Source organism: Cylas formicarius, unplaced genomic scaffold, assembly GCF_029955315.1.
Source record: "Cylas formicarius isolate icCylForm1 unplaced genomic scaffold, icCylForm1.1 PGA_scaffold_1__22_contigs__length_36826433, whole genome shotgun sequence".
Classification (NCBI taxonomy): domain Eukaryota; kingdom Metazoa; phylum Arthropoda; class Insecta; order Coleoptera; family Brentidae; genus Cylas; species Cylas formicarius.
This window is the reverse complement of record NW_026844264.1, coordinates 8,176,828-8,193,323: the sequence shown is the minus strand read 5'-3', so window position 1 is coordinate 8,193,323 and position 16,496 is coordinate 8,176,828. Positions and strand designations below refer to the sequence as shown.

At 33.6% G+C, this 16,496-nt stretch overlaps 1 protein-coding gene across 2 annotated transcripts in view; it reads right to left on the bottom strand.

Annotated features, from left to right (window-relative positions):
• Positions 1 to 3,945: 3,945 nt before the first annotated feature.
• LOC132696478 (uncharacterized) overlaps positions 3,946 to 16,496 on the bottom strand; it is a 60,106-nt gene continuing 47,555 nt past the window's right edge. For both annotated transcript variants that reach the window (XR_009618036.1, XR_009618037.1), the window contains exon 6: positions 3,946 to 4,051. The gene's annotated coding sequence lies outside the window, so the exon portion shown is untranslated. The remainder of the gene's footprint in view (positions 4,052 to 16,496) is intronic.

The following is a 16,496-nucleotide window of genomic DNA, read 5'->3' as shown; positions in this document are numbered from 1 at the left end:
AATTCTTACGCAAATTTGTTTTCTCACTAAATTTTGCGCAAACACTTCCTTTCTCAAACTACTAGCATCTTTTGCTCGCTTTTGACGATTGTGCATGTTTCGCTTGCAAATAATACTATAGGTCTAAGGACTGATTATATAATACCAACCTGAAAATGATTTTATTATATTATTTCTGTTTTTTCACAATAATATTTGAGGTAATTGATATTTGGATCCCAATTGGAATTGGTTTTCATTTTGGATGCTAAAAAAATGGTTTTAGTATGGCTCTAACGTGTAGAGAGCGCCACCTACATATTTCATTACTCTTTTGAAGTGTCATAACTTTCTTAAAATTAAGCTGCATCCTTAATAACCACCCGGTATATTTAGAAAAAAGATGTATTACCCGAAAGTTGTGTCATTTTGATTAAAATTTTGTGCCCTTTACTATATTTTGATCATTGTAATTTGTAATTTGTATTGCATGTGAAAAGTTTCAATACAATATACCACAACTAATACAAATATTATTATTTTTTGCAAAATTTCAAAACAATAAGGACCGCATATCCTGACTCATGAATTAAAAAAAAATTGGGTAGGTTTAAGGGAATAGTAGAACAGTAGAAAAGACTGACGTAAAATCAAAGCGGCGTTTTTGAATAAATGTCCGTATTAGGTAACTATTGAGCATAGCCCATCTGCCTCGTAACCCAAAGCTCGGTATAAAAAAAACGACCCTCTGTTGGTCGGAAACTAAACAGGTAGAGTCGTAGCGGTAAATAATATTAAAAAAAAAAGATTGGAAGAGCACTTGGCCGCTTGATATTTTTTCTGTGGGAGTGATGGTGCCTTTACTTCCTAATGGTCTATTTTCGTATTATAATTACGTAAATGTCTTGGGTGAAAGAATAGAAGTACCGTAAGGAGCGAAAGGTTTCGGTTCTACCTACTCGTTCTTAACGACGTCGACGTTATAGCGGTGGATACGGAAAGGCATTATCGCTTTGGTTACAGGAAGTAACAGTAAAGGGGAAACGCAAGTTCTATATGTTATTTTCGCCAAGCGAAAAGAATTGGTGTTTAAGCGCAACTGTTTTGCAACAGTCTCCTTTACCAATGGGGCTAAAAATACGATTGAAATGATTTCTAAGACTGTATAAATTCCAGTTTAACATCAGTACGCCATAGAGAAAGAGTGGAACAAATGTAATGTTGCGGGAAAATCTAAGTTTAAAATATTTTAACAATTCGACCAGGGATAAGTTTTCTATTAAGTTGTTAGTGTTGACTAAATTTCGGTCAATAGTTTTTCATTTCTATATGTATTTTGAGTGTAAGTTATTGCAAATGAATACATGTTATAACAGAAACAAATTGGGTTTGACTTCCATGACCAGTCGATGAACTGTTGTCCTGATTCGGGTCCAAAGGCCGTCGTGAGTTGGAATTGCCTCCTAACGCTTCGCTAGCACGAGTGGCAAGCTTCTCCAGAGATTCTTCCAGCCTGAATAGAGTCTACGTGCAACATTGGAGTTGTTAGAAAGCAATCCTAACCGACTATGGCAAATAAAAACTAGTTCAACACTGAAATTTGTATTATATTTATTTTTTATTATTATGTAACTAAAAAAAGACATACCAAATTTGAAAATAAAGTGATTAGTTACAATATAATAACGCTAAAAAAAAACACAAAACTTGTATTTCAAGCTATTGATCTGACTTAGCGCATTCCACGAACGTTTAGCTGATTTAGGAAATTGCCGACTAAAAGTTTGAGTTTGAATTCAGGTATGAACAATAAGTTATTGACTTTAAGATGTTGTGGATAAGTTTAAAATTTCCTTGTTTTCTTCTGGAGGAAAGAGTGGGGAAGCCAAGGTCTATATATCTCCCAAATTTACAATGGACTCCATGCTGATGCAGCATGCGAGCGAGAGTTTTCATATACTTGAAATTGGAAAAATCTCTTGTGTTACGTTTGGTGACGAAAAATCAAAATTGAAGCTCAACAAAACCCCCAGATTCATGGACATTCCAATGTACTGCAATAAAGATGGAAAACGCAGTTGTTATATATTCCGATATATATAATATATATAACTTGAACATAGAGTCAACTTCGCAAGTGCACGTGGAGTACGTGAATAAATTTAAGTCACAGCAGCAGAGAAGAAGTAAGGAATGGGATGGGATCCTTGAGACACACTGGATTTGAGAAAAAATAAATTGTTAATATGGCAACCTTACAATACGGTAGCTTGTATCCCAACAAAATAGAGAGCCAAGACTTAGTCGTTAACTTTTTTTGATCAGTGCTACATGCTTATGTAGTATGCCAGAAGCTATATAAAATATATCTGAGAAGGTTTGATTATGTTGATGAATTCCTTTTGAAGCTAAATTGCTTAAAATTTTTTCGAATTGAGCTGACGATGCAGTTGGGGCACATTTATTGAGTTACCACATTCACGAGTTAGGTATTACATAGCGGCGTTTCCAATATTAAAGATTATACGCAAAGGTCTCTACAAAACAAAACATTGCTTATTATGAAAAAAAAAACAACGCAACTAGCAACAAAAGTATTATCAAGTAACAAATAATAAGTGACTCAAAATGTTTACCAAAAATGTTGCATGTTATAATTTTTCTACGACCGTTAGTTTTTGGGTACGTTTTTGCAAAACAAACGTCAAAATTCAAGCCTTGCGGTAATATTTCCGAAAACATCCGATTGCTCCCAAAGCCCTGCGGTAATATTCAAAAAATGTCCGAATTGGCTCGGATCCATGGGAAATGAAACTAGCGTGATAAAATGATACTTTTCGCACGCTAGATCGATTTATAACTAGAAGGTATGCATATTTGCCATAGTTTCATAATTTGGAAATCAAATCTAAAATGAGGCGACGATATGAGTAAATATTTTTGAATTAAACTGCAGAATATGTGTAAAGTAAAGGTTTGTAGTTCAACCTTAGTTAGTAATGAAAAAATTTTTAGAGAGAAGTTCGAAAAAATGTATATATTTCTTTATGTACACTTGCATCAAAAGCCGTTACTTTTATTGCTGCCTGTTTGGAATAATTGTAATTCACAGTCTTCCGGCAATTCAAGAACTTTGCGGAAAATTTTGGGACAGACGCTTGGGCCTTATTCGCCCTTCCTCGCGGAAGTGAAATGTGGACATCAAAAAAGGTATACTTGCAGTTTTCGAAAACTGATTCTGCATTCGAATATTAAGGATTTTCTGGATTGACAACAAAGAATTGATGAAGGGATTGCAAAAAAGTGAAGCTAGCTAATAGAGAGCAAACTTAATTAAGGAAGAAGGATACCCTTGTTGATTTCTGCTTAGAGGAGCTAACAATGACATTCTTTAGAAGATGGAACTTCTAAGAGGAAAATAACTCGCAGTTTAGGAACTGACACCGAACAAAATGACACTTTTAAATTAATGAAAGGAATGCGAACTTGATCTTTTTTCAATTTTTCCAAAAGTGGATTGTTAATTAAAAAGCTTATATTTCTCCACTTTTTTAGGCGAGGGAAAGAAAAAATAATTGCAATATGATTTTTGTAAATGTGCCAAGTCCCTGATGTTTATGGGGTCTATAAACCATAGAGTGGTGCTCATAAATTATCCGGTCGGCTCCGCCTTTATTTTTATTGGATCCGTCGTTAATTTTTGGCCAGGGCCTTTAAGGTCGCGCCCAGTATTCACGGGTTTCTCAGTATCAGAGATTTATGATCTGATGTACCTGCGACCGCAACCAATTTTCGTTTCAACCGGCCGTGGTTACGGTTTTGGATTGAAGTTTAATGGTGCCGTTGACGTCTGCGTCAAAATATTTTCGCTTTTAACAGTTCTGGTTTGACGCGGCCATCTCTTCATCTCGTCGATTTGCGATTGCGAACGCCAATGGTACGGGTTCAGGCACATTTAGAAGTGCCTGAATCTGAATATGAAAGAGCGAAAACAATAATTTTTCAGAATATACTGGGTGTCCTAGTAACGGCGACAAGGTACGGTATTAGGGAACCGGACGGTCCTAGAAATCTGAAATGAAAAAACATTAAGATGAGTCGACCCGGAAAAAGTGCTAGAAATTATTTTATGAAATGGCGGCTAGGGAGCGCAATTATGGTCTTTAATTTTAAAAATACGATTTCTACAAAAATTATATAGTTAACGTGGATAGTTTTAAAGTTGAGACTAATTCAAATTACTAAATAAATTTAAATATCTCCAAAAGATGCATTTGAAAAAAATTAGCGAATTAAACTCTAGTTACTTTTTAGGATGTCAAATAATAATTAGAATCAATATAAAATTTTGCTTTTGGCCTTTATGGTCTGTCTGAATCTTCACCGTGTTGGCTTTCAATGGACCCTCTTCAATAAAACTTTCACGATGTTATTACCCATTGTTATTGTTTGAAGTCATCAAAAAAAAATCTTAATTTGGTGACAAGAAAATATTTCTTTCCTTTTGATATATTTATTGAGCGTTTGTGGCAGTATTGAATAATCGTTTTTACTGTGCCTTTTTAAAATGTTATTTTACGAGAATATAACAATGCCGCGTTAAATCATATGTCGCTTGATAGAAAACTGGTTGTGAAAGATGTGTAGGAAACTTTAATCAGTAAAGGACTTATTTAACATGAAACTTTCAAAGAAACCTGTCTACTTCCAAAAACGCTAATGTCGTCGATAAGAGATATTGAAGAAAAGAAACAAACGTAGTGATTTTCAAACTCACCATATAGACAATAGTGATCACGACCTAATAAGAAGTAAAATATATTGTCTTTATCAAAGCGAACTTGCTCCTACCTTGGATAATTTGAAAAAGGAGGTAGAAGAAGATGAAATCAATATAAGTATAAGCCGTGCCACCCTCCATAGTGTTGTTTGTAGAATGGGATGGGATTTAAGTGCCGTAAGGCAAGTAGTAATGGAATCACACAGATTAGGCACTTGGAGATTTAATTACCTTCAAGAAATTAAAAGATATAGATTAAACAATACACATATTAATTAAGTTGATGAAACATGCTTTGATACACACGACGCTGTATCGAAAGGACGAGTTGATTTCACTCAATACTGTCTGGCGAAAGCACCTTCAAGTAAAAGAAAACGCATCACCATAATACACGCTGGGTCAGAAGAGGGATTTGTCCCAAACTACTTGCCTTTGTCTGCAAAGATTATTAAGGTTTTTAACTTGCATTATCAAGAGGATACAACTGCCGAACTTTTTGAAAAATTGTTATTATTAAAATCTTTTTAAAATATCCCCACTAACAGAAATCTTGGAGTATTTGTTAGAAAATGATATCAAGTTTGAGTTCAGTTACAAAAAAGCACAACTTTTTGAAGTCTTAAATTCATATGCAATTATGTGATAATTTGTCTGAACAGGCTGTTTTACGTCTTCCTCTATATCATTGCATATTTAACCCCATAGGCGATTTAAGAAACCAAGTAAAATCAAAGGTCAGAGCAAAATATGTTACTCCTATTTTAAGTCCAGTGTTATAAATTAGATAAAAAATGTAATTAATATCATACCAATTGAAAGCTGGAAAAATTCAGTACAGTACATTATAAACATTTCTATACCAAACAACATAAATCCTATTACATATATTATGTATATTATGGTCACTAATTTTTTCATAATCGTCCAAATTAAACTAATAAAGTGTTGAATTATTGAATTATTTATATAATTAAATGGGTGTTTCAATAAGACACTTTTAGACAAATTTAAGAAATTTACAGTAGGCATCAAATAACGACATGAAAGATAAGGGTAGTTAAAGGAAATACTCATTTAGATGCCTTTGCTTTGGAGAGGGGCGTTCCCCAGGGGATTATTCTGGGACCTATTTTGTTCTCAGTTTATACAGCTGACTTCTCTACTTTGTATATTCACAATCATTTTCTCGGTAAAGAAGTCAAATTTAAACTCTGTGATATGTTAGTTTTATCCCATGTCGCTTATTGCAGTATTGTCTATTGGCCAGCTATACTTAAGTGAGATAGGGAGAGACTCCAACGACTTCAGAATGCTTGTATTAGTTTTAGTTACAATCTCAGAAAGTATGACCATATTTCACAGTGCCTCTCTGAAGCTGGAGGGCCGATATAAAGTTCAGTTAGCCACTTTTCTTTTTTTTACTAAACTCCAATAAGACCCCGTCGCACTTGTTTGATAAGCTTTGCAGAGGGAATGATATTCATAATCGAGACACCCGTCATTGTTTAAGATATTGCGTTCCTAGACGCAGCTAAATTATTTAATGAAATTCCTTATGCTATAACGTCCCCACAATAAAGTCCTTTAAAAAAGCGTTAATATTGTTTATTAGGCCTTCCCGTAAATAGCAAAAGCATATGAGTTTATGATGTGCGTCTATTTCTTGTGTTTACGATGTATATACGGGTGTGTATTTTTTTGACAATGGAAGGGCGCAAATTGTGAATGTCGCCACACTTGTATTGTTACTTATATTGTAATATTTAGATTTTTCAATGAAGACAGTTTATTACACTTACTTCTGGTTTCCTCCTGCATCTATTGTTGATGAATCGAACTTGCTGACGTTTCGACAATTATTGTGTCTTCAGAGCTTGACTGAAACTGGCTCTCACTTTATTCTGTACCTGCTTATATATTTTATAAGGGGGACGGAGCATGCACATTGTATGGGATGACGGATTCCCATATTGATGAGTCGCTGTTAAGATTATATGGGAATCAGTCCTCCGAAACAATGTTCCTGTACTTTAGCTCCTCCCCCCTCAAACAATATATAAGCAGGTTCAGAGTAGAATGCGAGTAGTTAAGCTCTGACGAAATCAACGGGATGTTTGGCGAAACGTCAGCAATTTCCATTCAAGAACAACCGTCGCAGGAGGGATCCAGTAGATTTGTAAGTAGTATTAGAGTAGCCTGTGGAAGTTTATTTGAAACCGAATATATGGACATAAACATTGTCAATTCCTGCTTTAGCTCCGCCCCCCTCAAACAATATCTAAGCAGGTACAGACTAGAAAGTGAGCCAGTTTCAGTTGAGCTCTGAAGCTACCAACATTCATCCAGTTTTACTCTTCAACAACCGACGCCAAAGGAATCCAGTTTTTTAAAAGTAGTATTACAGTAGCCGGTGGTAGTTTCTTCGAAAAATTGGCAATCATGGTGGTTAGGAACGAATTATTTCTGTCGAAGATGTTTTATTCATTGGTTAAATTTCTAATTTTTAATGAAAACATATCATGTCAAAAGGCACGGGGAAATTTGGAACTCTTGGGAGGTATTTAAAAAGCAAATAATGAAAAAAATTAATAACACTTTAAAAGGGCGTTAATTCTAAGGACGTTTTGTTTGTATCTTCAAACTGCGAAAATTAAAAGCACTTCCTGTGAAATTAGAATGCCAATAGCATCGCTTGCAGTTGTGAACTGGTTTGTCGGTTGCAAAATGTATTACAAATATTTTTTGCAGTTCACCTGAAGTGTGCTCCAGTTAGGTTTTAAGAATAAACTTTTAAAATCGAAAGCCACTATTAGGATAATTGTTGTTAAGTGTGTGACATCCTACAATTGTGTTGGAATTTAAAACCGGTAAGCTCTTCCTTTAATGTTGAACACTAATGCAGGGCCGTTCTTAAGGCCGCCCTGTACTTCCAAATATGTTTGAACCAAGCTCCGGATTGCTTCTATGTTTATCTAGTATTCATCTAGCAAGTGGATGAAAACAAACATATATTTTAGTTTAGGACATCACTTCCTAATACATCTGCGTAACTGTACTGAAAGTAGTGAACGTATATCAATTTAAAACATACAACGCAAAATATAAAATTCATATGAAAACAAACCTAACCATTCTAAATTATGGTTCCAAAGAAGTTTAACATTTTTTGAGGCAGCAATGAATTGTAAAATCGCCGAAAGACATCATAAAAAGATAAATGTGTACTTTATTTTGATATTTGAGTTGCAGCCAAGGTGAAATATACAGGGTTTTTCACTCAACCCGTTTATTATAGTTTTTTGGTTGTATTTTAGAAACGCCTTTTAATTTTTGGGGTTAAGGTAAGTGCCAAGTATACTTCTGTCACGTCCGGTTCAACCAAAAATTGCTGTCAACTTGCTTATTTCATACGGAACCCTTAAGATTCTGTGTGAAAGTTTAAACATATTTTACTTGTCTGAAAAAAAAAATTGCACCTCCGATTTAACCAAATTTGAACAAATATAATGTGTTTGGGACATATCAGCGAATAAAAAAATGGCGGATTTATTTTTTCGCCAGTAAATCCAAACCGGTTAAATGAACAGCGGCCAAACTGTGAAATTGCGCATTTTTAAAACGAGCGTGATATGTTCGCCATATTGGATTTTTAGATTTTTGGAAAGAGCGTAAAATGTCCAGTTCAGGGATGTCATAAGTGTGCAAATGATTTATCACATTTCGTAAAGTTGGCTCTTAGTTATTTTATGAGTAGGCCATAAACATTTTCAATTGAACATGAACTTCTCAAGAAGTTAGATTTTTTGTGCAAATTAAAAAGTCAGAAAAGTAAATGGTTATTTAGTTATCACTACAAGTTCGATAAAAATTTAAAAATAAAATCGCAAAATGCAAAATAAGGTCATAAGAACATTTTTGGCAAATGGTGACTGTTTTTTGTACAATTCTAGCAAGTGTATTTAATGTAATGTTTTTAAATGTACCCAAAACTTTTTGTCTTAAAAAATTCATAGATGTCATTTTTTGTCTGATTCTAGAGGAAGAAATCCATGAGTGAAAGGCCCGAGTTTACGAACTGTGATAAATCCTTTGTGTAGTTGTGAGACATCACTGAACTGGAAACTTTACACTCTTTCCAAAAATCGAAAAATCCAATATGGCAAACATAAGAAAAGATATAACATAAGGCGATTATGAACTCACCTTAAAAAAAAATGTGAATAATGTCACATTTTGACAACTGTTAATTTAAGCGCTTGGGATTTGGTCCCAAAAAAAGAAATTCGCCATTTACAAATTACCCTTTATTAAACTTTTAATCAAATGGTTAGGTGAAAAATCCTGAATAGACTTCAACTTCAGTTTAAAATAAAAGTCTATGCCTCTCACGCGTTCCTTCATTTTTCGATCTTCATTGATTTGTTGCAGAAGTTGAATTAGGTTTAAGAAAATTTTACCGGTAACTTTTAGATTTTTAAGTTTTTCCGTCGTAATCTCAATTTAAAAAATATTATTTTGTTACGGCCGATCCTTTTTTTTTTCAAAATTTTATTTAGCAAATTTTAATCCTGGGGATAGCATATGCATTAAAAATATGGGATAAATGAATTTACGAAGGTTTCTGAATATTTGTCTTTACCTGTCAAACATGACATTTGCTTATTTTTTAAAATATCGCAAAAATTAATAAAGAAACAAAACTGTACTTGGATTCAAAAAGTTAAAACCTTATTAACTTTGACAATTTTTTCAATTTTTCTAGGAGCATTTGAATATATATTTTTTAAATAGAGTGTTTACGATAAATGTAAAGAAAGACACTTTATTAAAGTATTCAGTCTAGTCTATCCAAGTAGTTTATTTCTAGTTGTTTAATTTACCAAAAAAGTCGGACAAAAGTGAAGAAAATCAATTTTACCTAATTTTTTTGATAATCGCCACAAAGTAAAAAAGAAATAATTTTTTCCATTAAAATTCGATATTTTTATGCAGAAAATTATCTCATATGCTGGAGACTTAAATGGTGACACTGCATATGAGAGAGTTGCTCAGGTTACCGTTTCTGTTTACGTTTATATCCCTAATACCCCATGGGACCGTGAATAAATGATAGAAAATGATTACGCGTGGGCGTTTCATCCGTGCAACAGCAGGAACATATAAAAATCTGGGGGCAGGTAAAGGCGGAAGTAGAAAAAAAAACGGTATTCAAAAGGCACTCGCTGTAAGTAAAAAAAGTCTCAATTTATTGGGTCACCATGCCTTCTTCGGATTAATAACGGTATGTTGGCATCGGCTATTATTAGGGACAGAACCACCCCAGCAGATGTTGAGCTAACATGAGATTTGATGACCTAAATATTTTCTATGTGCCTAACGGCACATTTTTTCCTAACGACCGGTCTGATTTCTAACCCTTCTATCTATTCCGACACGCACTCCGTCGAAACGGCTTTAGCTCATTAACAACAGGTGAAGATCTGACGGCTCGTTATCGATTCTAAATAAATAATTAAGAGTCTCAAAGCGGTTCCTAACCATAGCGTCGTACTCATTTTCTGAATGCCTGCAGAGCATTTATTTTATTTCATTATCAAAAAGCCGCTTATAATTTCGTTGAGAGAAAAACATTTTTTAATTTATAATCAATTTTGAACATAAATATTAATAAACGTGAGCATATTTTTTATGATTGAGAATTGTCAACATTATAAACAATGCAGTTTTATCTACAAAATTGCGGGAAAAACATCAGTATTTATGCTTCGTGGCTTTGACTTTCTGTAGTTGTTGCATTTCCCATCTGATTTAAAATTGGACAATATTAAACTAAAAAATATCTTAGAATTCTGAATTGTGATTTGTGATTTTGTATTCGAGTTAATGTCATTTTTCGTAACCCTTATTTTTCAGGGTTTTTAATCATATTGTGGCACCCACCTGCCGAATTTATTATTTATTATTATAGAGTGAACGGCTAAAATATGAAACAAATTCATTTACGAATCCGGCAAAATGCTCGCTCACGTCCATCATAATTTTTTCTTGCAGTAATCACAAAATATACATGGTGGGTAAAAAGTTCTTTTTTTTTTAAGGAGCACCAATAAAAGAATAAAAAACAGAAATTTTATTATGAAATGAACGGGTAAATAGTTAGTGGTAGTAAAGTTCTTAAATTATTGCGATTACTAATAATAATAATATTTATTTTCCCGAAGACAACTACAAAATTGTATAAGAATAGTCAAAATACATAATAGATAAGATCAAGTTCTAATCTTTTGTCTCTTAACTCCAATGACAGATTGTAAAAAATACCAATACTTAAATAATCAGGCGACCTCAAAGTCGTCGGCAGCATACAGTAGGGAACATGCAGCTTACCGCTCTGTGTTCTATGCTTAGAATGTACGTCAATGACTTAAAATTCGATAAATCTCAAAAATCAATAGACTCGCCAGTGTAGGAATTTTGTACTGTAAACAACTACAAAATGTAAACTTGGAAATACTCCTTAATATACGTTTTTGAGCAAAAAATACTTTATCGGCGTTTACAGATGCTCCCCACAAATTGATCCCATAACATAATCGGGGCTCCACCTTCGCATAGTATAAATTAAGCAACGATAAAGAAGTGAATTAAAATTTTAAATTTATTGTATATGGAGACGAGAATTCAAGAACAAGGTTGTAATTTGTTTAAAGCGGAATATCCCGAAAGACCTGTGGTGCGCGATTAAATGTGTGGTGCGGCAACAGGAGATATTTGCAATCCCCGTTTAAGGAAGTGTGGGAAGACGGGCGGAAGACGTTCCACAGGACGGTGTTCCTGGGGATAAAGAAAGTCCCGTGATTATTATTGTTTCTTTAGAAATTTGTAGTGTTACGTTCAGTAAAAGTTTGTTGTTTTCAAATTTTGTGCCTTATTTACTGCCGTAGAACCCACGACACACTCTCGGAGGTCCGAGAGCATCTCAGACCCATTATACGACTAAATTTGTTTGTTTATTTGTTTTAGAGTAAAATGCGAAACAGAAAAGTTATAGACAAGACCAAAAAACAAAGTAAAATAATTGTCAAATATAAAAGGTGAATCATAAATACGTGGAAAATCAAATTTATATATTTTTAAACGGAACAGCCTGTGTATTATGTCATTAATAGATACTACCTTTTATAATCAATCACCCAATGTTGTTGTAATGGTCTATACTCACTGTTTGCGGATTTATGACTGTCTTTTTCTTCAAAAATGCCCTGCGTTTAATACCCTATATTTTTGACACCGTTTCCGGATTGGTATAGTCAATAGTTTTCTAATACTTACAATTAATAATTATTCATTTAATACGTATCTGCACAACACAGTTATGTTCAGGGTTTTTATAATTGCTGTGTAGTCACATTTGCCGATCAAGTGTAATGCAGAATTACTATTATTTGTGTATAGTCTGGCAAATAAGACGCTTTGATGGTCCCATTGTCCCTTGTCTTGAAGTTATTTCGAATCTTTCAATCAGGGTGAGTCAAGATGGAAAACATTAATTTTAGCGAAAAAATCAAAAGGAGCATCATTATTAATGCTCTTTCAATTTTATTAAGCACTCTCTATACCTAAACTTAGAATTTTTTGAGGTATACACATTTTTACGTACAAGATACTGAAAATTTTCAAACAGTGTGAAAATATCACGAAAGATTGAGAACAAAATAATTAATTAATGTAAGATTAATAAACAGTGTGTTCCATTTGATTATTTCACGGAAGTTAATATTTTTAATTTTGACGCACTAACTATGACTATTACTATACAACTTCATAAAATTCTTGGCGTTATAAAATTACAGCTGTCAGAAACGGCGTTAAAAATATAGGCTATTAAACACAGGACATTTTTGGGGGAAAAATGTCCATAAATCCGAAAACATTTAGTATAGACCATAACGACTACATATATACGGCGTTTCATTTAAAAAATCTAAGTTTGGCTTCCCACATTTATGAATCACCTTGTATATTTCTGCATAATTTTAAATTGTTTCTTTTAGTCTTATAACGTTTGGATTGGACATTTTTTTCTTAAACTCAAAGACAATATCAACAAAAAATAAATATTTATCCAAAGTGCTGAATAACAAAATTATTGGACTTTGCAGACCAATATCAAAGGAAAAACCATATTGGGCGGAGCACCATACTGTGGAAACGTCTGTCTCTGTCTCTGTCTGTGGATCTGGGCAAAAAAAAAACTGCGAGAGTGAGAAACGAAGTCATTTTGAAAAAATTGTAAACATCGTTCTCCAGTAACATTTCGATGGAAGGAACAAAGTAAAACAATTTTCTTATTCAAAATTCAAATTCGAACTGCAGTCTGCGGTTGGAATCATCTTCGTTCAGCTCCTGTGCTAATGTAAATTTGTTGGATATTTTGTGTTAAACAAATGACAAACTTTTGGAGTTTTCGTTTTATTTCTACATTCAATAAATCGAGAGAGTTTAGCAAAAATCTTAAAATGGTGAAGTATTGAAACTAGTTGACTCTGGTTCATTTTGTACACATATAAGTTACAGCCATCATGGTAAGTCGCCGTAAAAAAAGGCACTATGGTTAATCAGAAATTATAATTTTAGTCAACCCTTTAATTCACAAAATAATACTAGTTCCAGGTATATTTGTTTTTCAAATTCTGGTTGAGATACATTTCAAGACTCACCGTTTGCCGGGAGGTTCGGATTCCTATAGGTATGGCACCCGGAGTGCAAATAATCTCATCCTTCAGAGATACAGGTTACGAAAATCTCTCCTTACATAAAACTTGCCACCAATTGCCACAATATTTTAAAATGTTAAACGAGAATCATTTTAGACATCTGATCAAAAGGTCTGTTTCGAGCAAGCGCTGTTATAGCGTAAGCGATTTTTTTAACGAAAGCATCGTTGTACATTGAATATAATTTAATGTTTCTTTCCTGTTATCCAGATTCGCTTCTCTATACAGGGATAGTAGGCTATGATTTATTTAACATTGACATTAAAAGTTAGTTAATCTAGGGGGCCAAGAAATTCGACCAATTACTGAAATAATGCTTTCGTCAAAGTGCTTGGAACTTGTTAAGGTCCTGACTTGGATGGTGTTGAGAGCCGAGTTCCAGCCAGGTTCTTCTAAGCTCATCTTTGGTTAAAGTTTTTTCTTTTTTAACTCTTCATGTAGCGTGGATTTTGGCAGACCAATTTTTCCCCGTTCTACAGTTCCTAAAGATGCATTAAGGTTTTCGTTGACTGACTACGATTTTCATTTTCAGTGTATCCAATTCTAGGTTGTTCGAAGGCCTCATGGATAATTCAATTAACTACGATTTTTCTAAATCGGATCTTACGAGCCGGTTTTCAGGATACATCACCAAATACTGTGCTGAGGTATAGATGGCGTTTCTGTGTCACTGCAAGTTGAACATGTAAAATTTTACCAACCGTTTTCAACAGGTTTCAATAATTTCTTTGTTACATTAATGAATGTAATGAGAGAAAACGTACTATTTATTAAAACATAATTTTGATACTGTGAGTTATTTAACGTCCGTGTCATCAAGGGCCCGCCTTAGATGGAAAAAAGGTGACAAATAAATCATGGCTTTTATGAAATAGTTAAGGCCAAACTTTACGAAGTGTTATAAAATCTTTTGAGTACTTTTGAAACATCACTAAATTGGAAATTTTTTGCAAAAATCTAAAAATGTATATAATTTTTTTGTCGTGTTCTGTTTATTTACCTTAGTATACATAATGTATATGTTAACAATTATTTTCATTGCTTAGTAAAACTAACCAAAACTAACATACTAAAGTTTGAATAATTCTTCAGCCTTTATGTAGTGACACGAGGGAATATTCCAGAGTTTGAGTTATAGTTTCATTATTTGCATGTTTGGCTTACCAATTATTATTCTTGAAACTTGAAAAGTGATTCCAGAAGTTCTGAAATGTAAATATTTACCAGCGAGTAAAAAAGGAAACTTAAACAATACCCTCTTTAAAGATTGGAAAACGATATTATAATAATTGTCTTAAAATTAAGACCCCCCCTGTTTTAAAAATTGAATTGGTGCTGTTCTGGTCAGTGGCACTCGAAAAATAACAGATTGGAAATTAAATACAAATTAAAAACCAAAATCTAATGGCTACAAGTACACAACTTGTATAAGTAAAATGGAAAAAGAAATAACAATCAGACAGAATACACTAGAGCTGTGATGTTGAAAACTGGATTTTCGGAAACCATAATAATTTTTCGTTAGTATCAAGAAGTTTGGTTGTTTTGTTTTTAGTATTGAGTTTCCTATTTACAGTAAATAATAATTACATAACGGTTAACTTTCTTTTTCTTTTTCGGGCTAAAGAGTTATTTTATAGTCGCACTAATGCGAAACTTATTATCTTTAACGAAAATTAACCATAAAAAGATTTTTTTTATAGTTATCGCGGCCCCAAAGTTCAATCGGTGAACGGTTATGTGCCGTTCCGAGCCGTTTAACTGTGGATGAACGTTCGCGGAAAGAAGATCGGGAAAAGCTTGTCTTTTGATTTCAATATCTCGATTTCGAAGAAAGGTTCATCGACCGGTGATGTCTAATGTAGGTAACATAAGTATGACGTCAGTCGCGACACCTCTATGTTCTAGTGGTCTAGTTACGGCTTCCAATAGTTTTGGCCCGCCGCAGTGGACGGTGGTGGTACTAACGTCTTGGCCGCGGCGTTGTTGCCATACCTGTTACAAATTTCAGAGAGTCGATAGTTACCGACACGCGAAGCACGTGCATGGATTTTAAAATATCTGCGTTGTATTTATTAAAAATAAACTCGGTTTTAGTATGATCCTCTTTTTATTTGTGTAGTAGCACCATTTTACTGCCGTGTTGCATGATTAATTGTTATTCAGAATTTGGTGTTTTTTTTAAGAATTTACTGCTAATTTGTAGGGTAAACATAAAATTAAAAAAATAATGTAATAAGCATGATGTGTTCGAAAATTTATTTAAGTTCATAGTAGTGTACAGTATTTTTATTTCTTCGTTGTTTCCGAAACAATCATTATGCTACAAGCTTCTGGATTCTTGTTCCAGTCAAGCTCTGAAGAAGCCAACTAGAAGATTTTTCATTAGTATTATTGATTGAGATAGTTCGTTCTCGCCTATAGAAATTACTCAAAATTATTTGCGATTAGCATTATATTCTAAGACCTCAAATAAACTAAAATTAATACCTAACCCTTTTTACCTTAAGCAACAGACATAACAGTGTCCAAAAGAAATGGTCAATGTGAATCTACAAACAAGGAAAGGGAAACATACATAGCCTGTTGATGTCTCTAATCCCACAAGAATATCGTCTGCAAAGCCGCCATTCTCTGAATACCTGGACAAAGTCCGCCGAAGACATCTAATTCCCTTAAATTCAAGAAACCTTAAGGAAAATTCATACCTAGCTCAACGCCCCTAGAATCTCTAAACATATCGCATTATAAACCTAAAATCTTTAGATTCTAGGTTGGTGTATCCCTACAAGATAGAGAGTCGGGTAATCAAGGTGAAGACCATAACACCTATATTATAGTGACTATTAAGTACCTTTGTATATACCTATCTGGTTAAATGTGATGCTTATTATCCTCAGATATCAATTACAATAAGTTTCAGCAAAACAAGAATTATTAAAATGTTAACAGTAGAT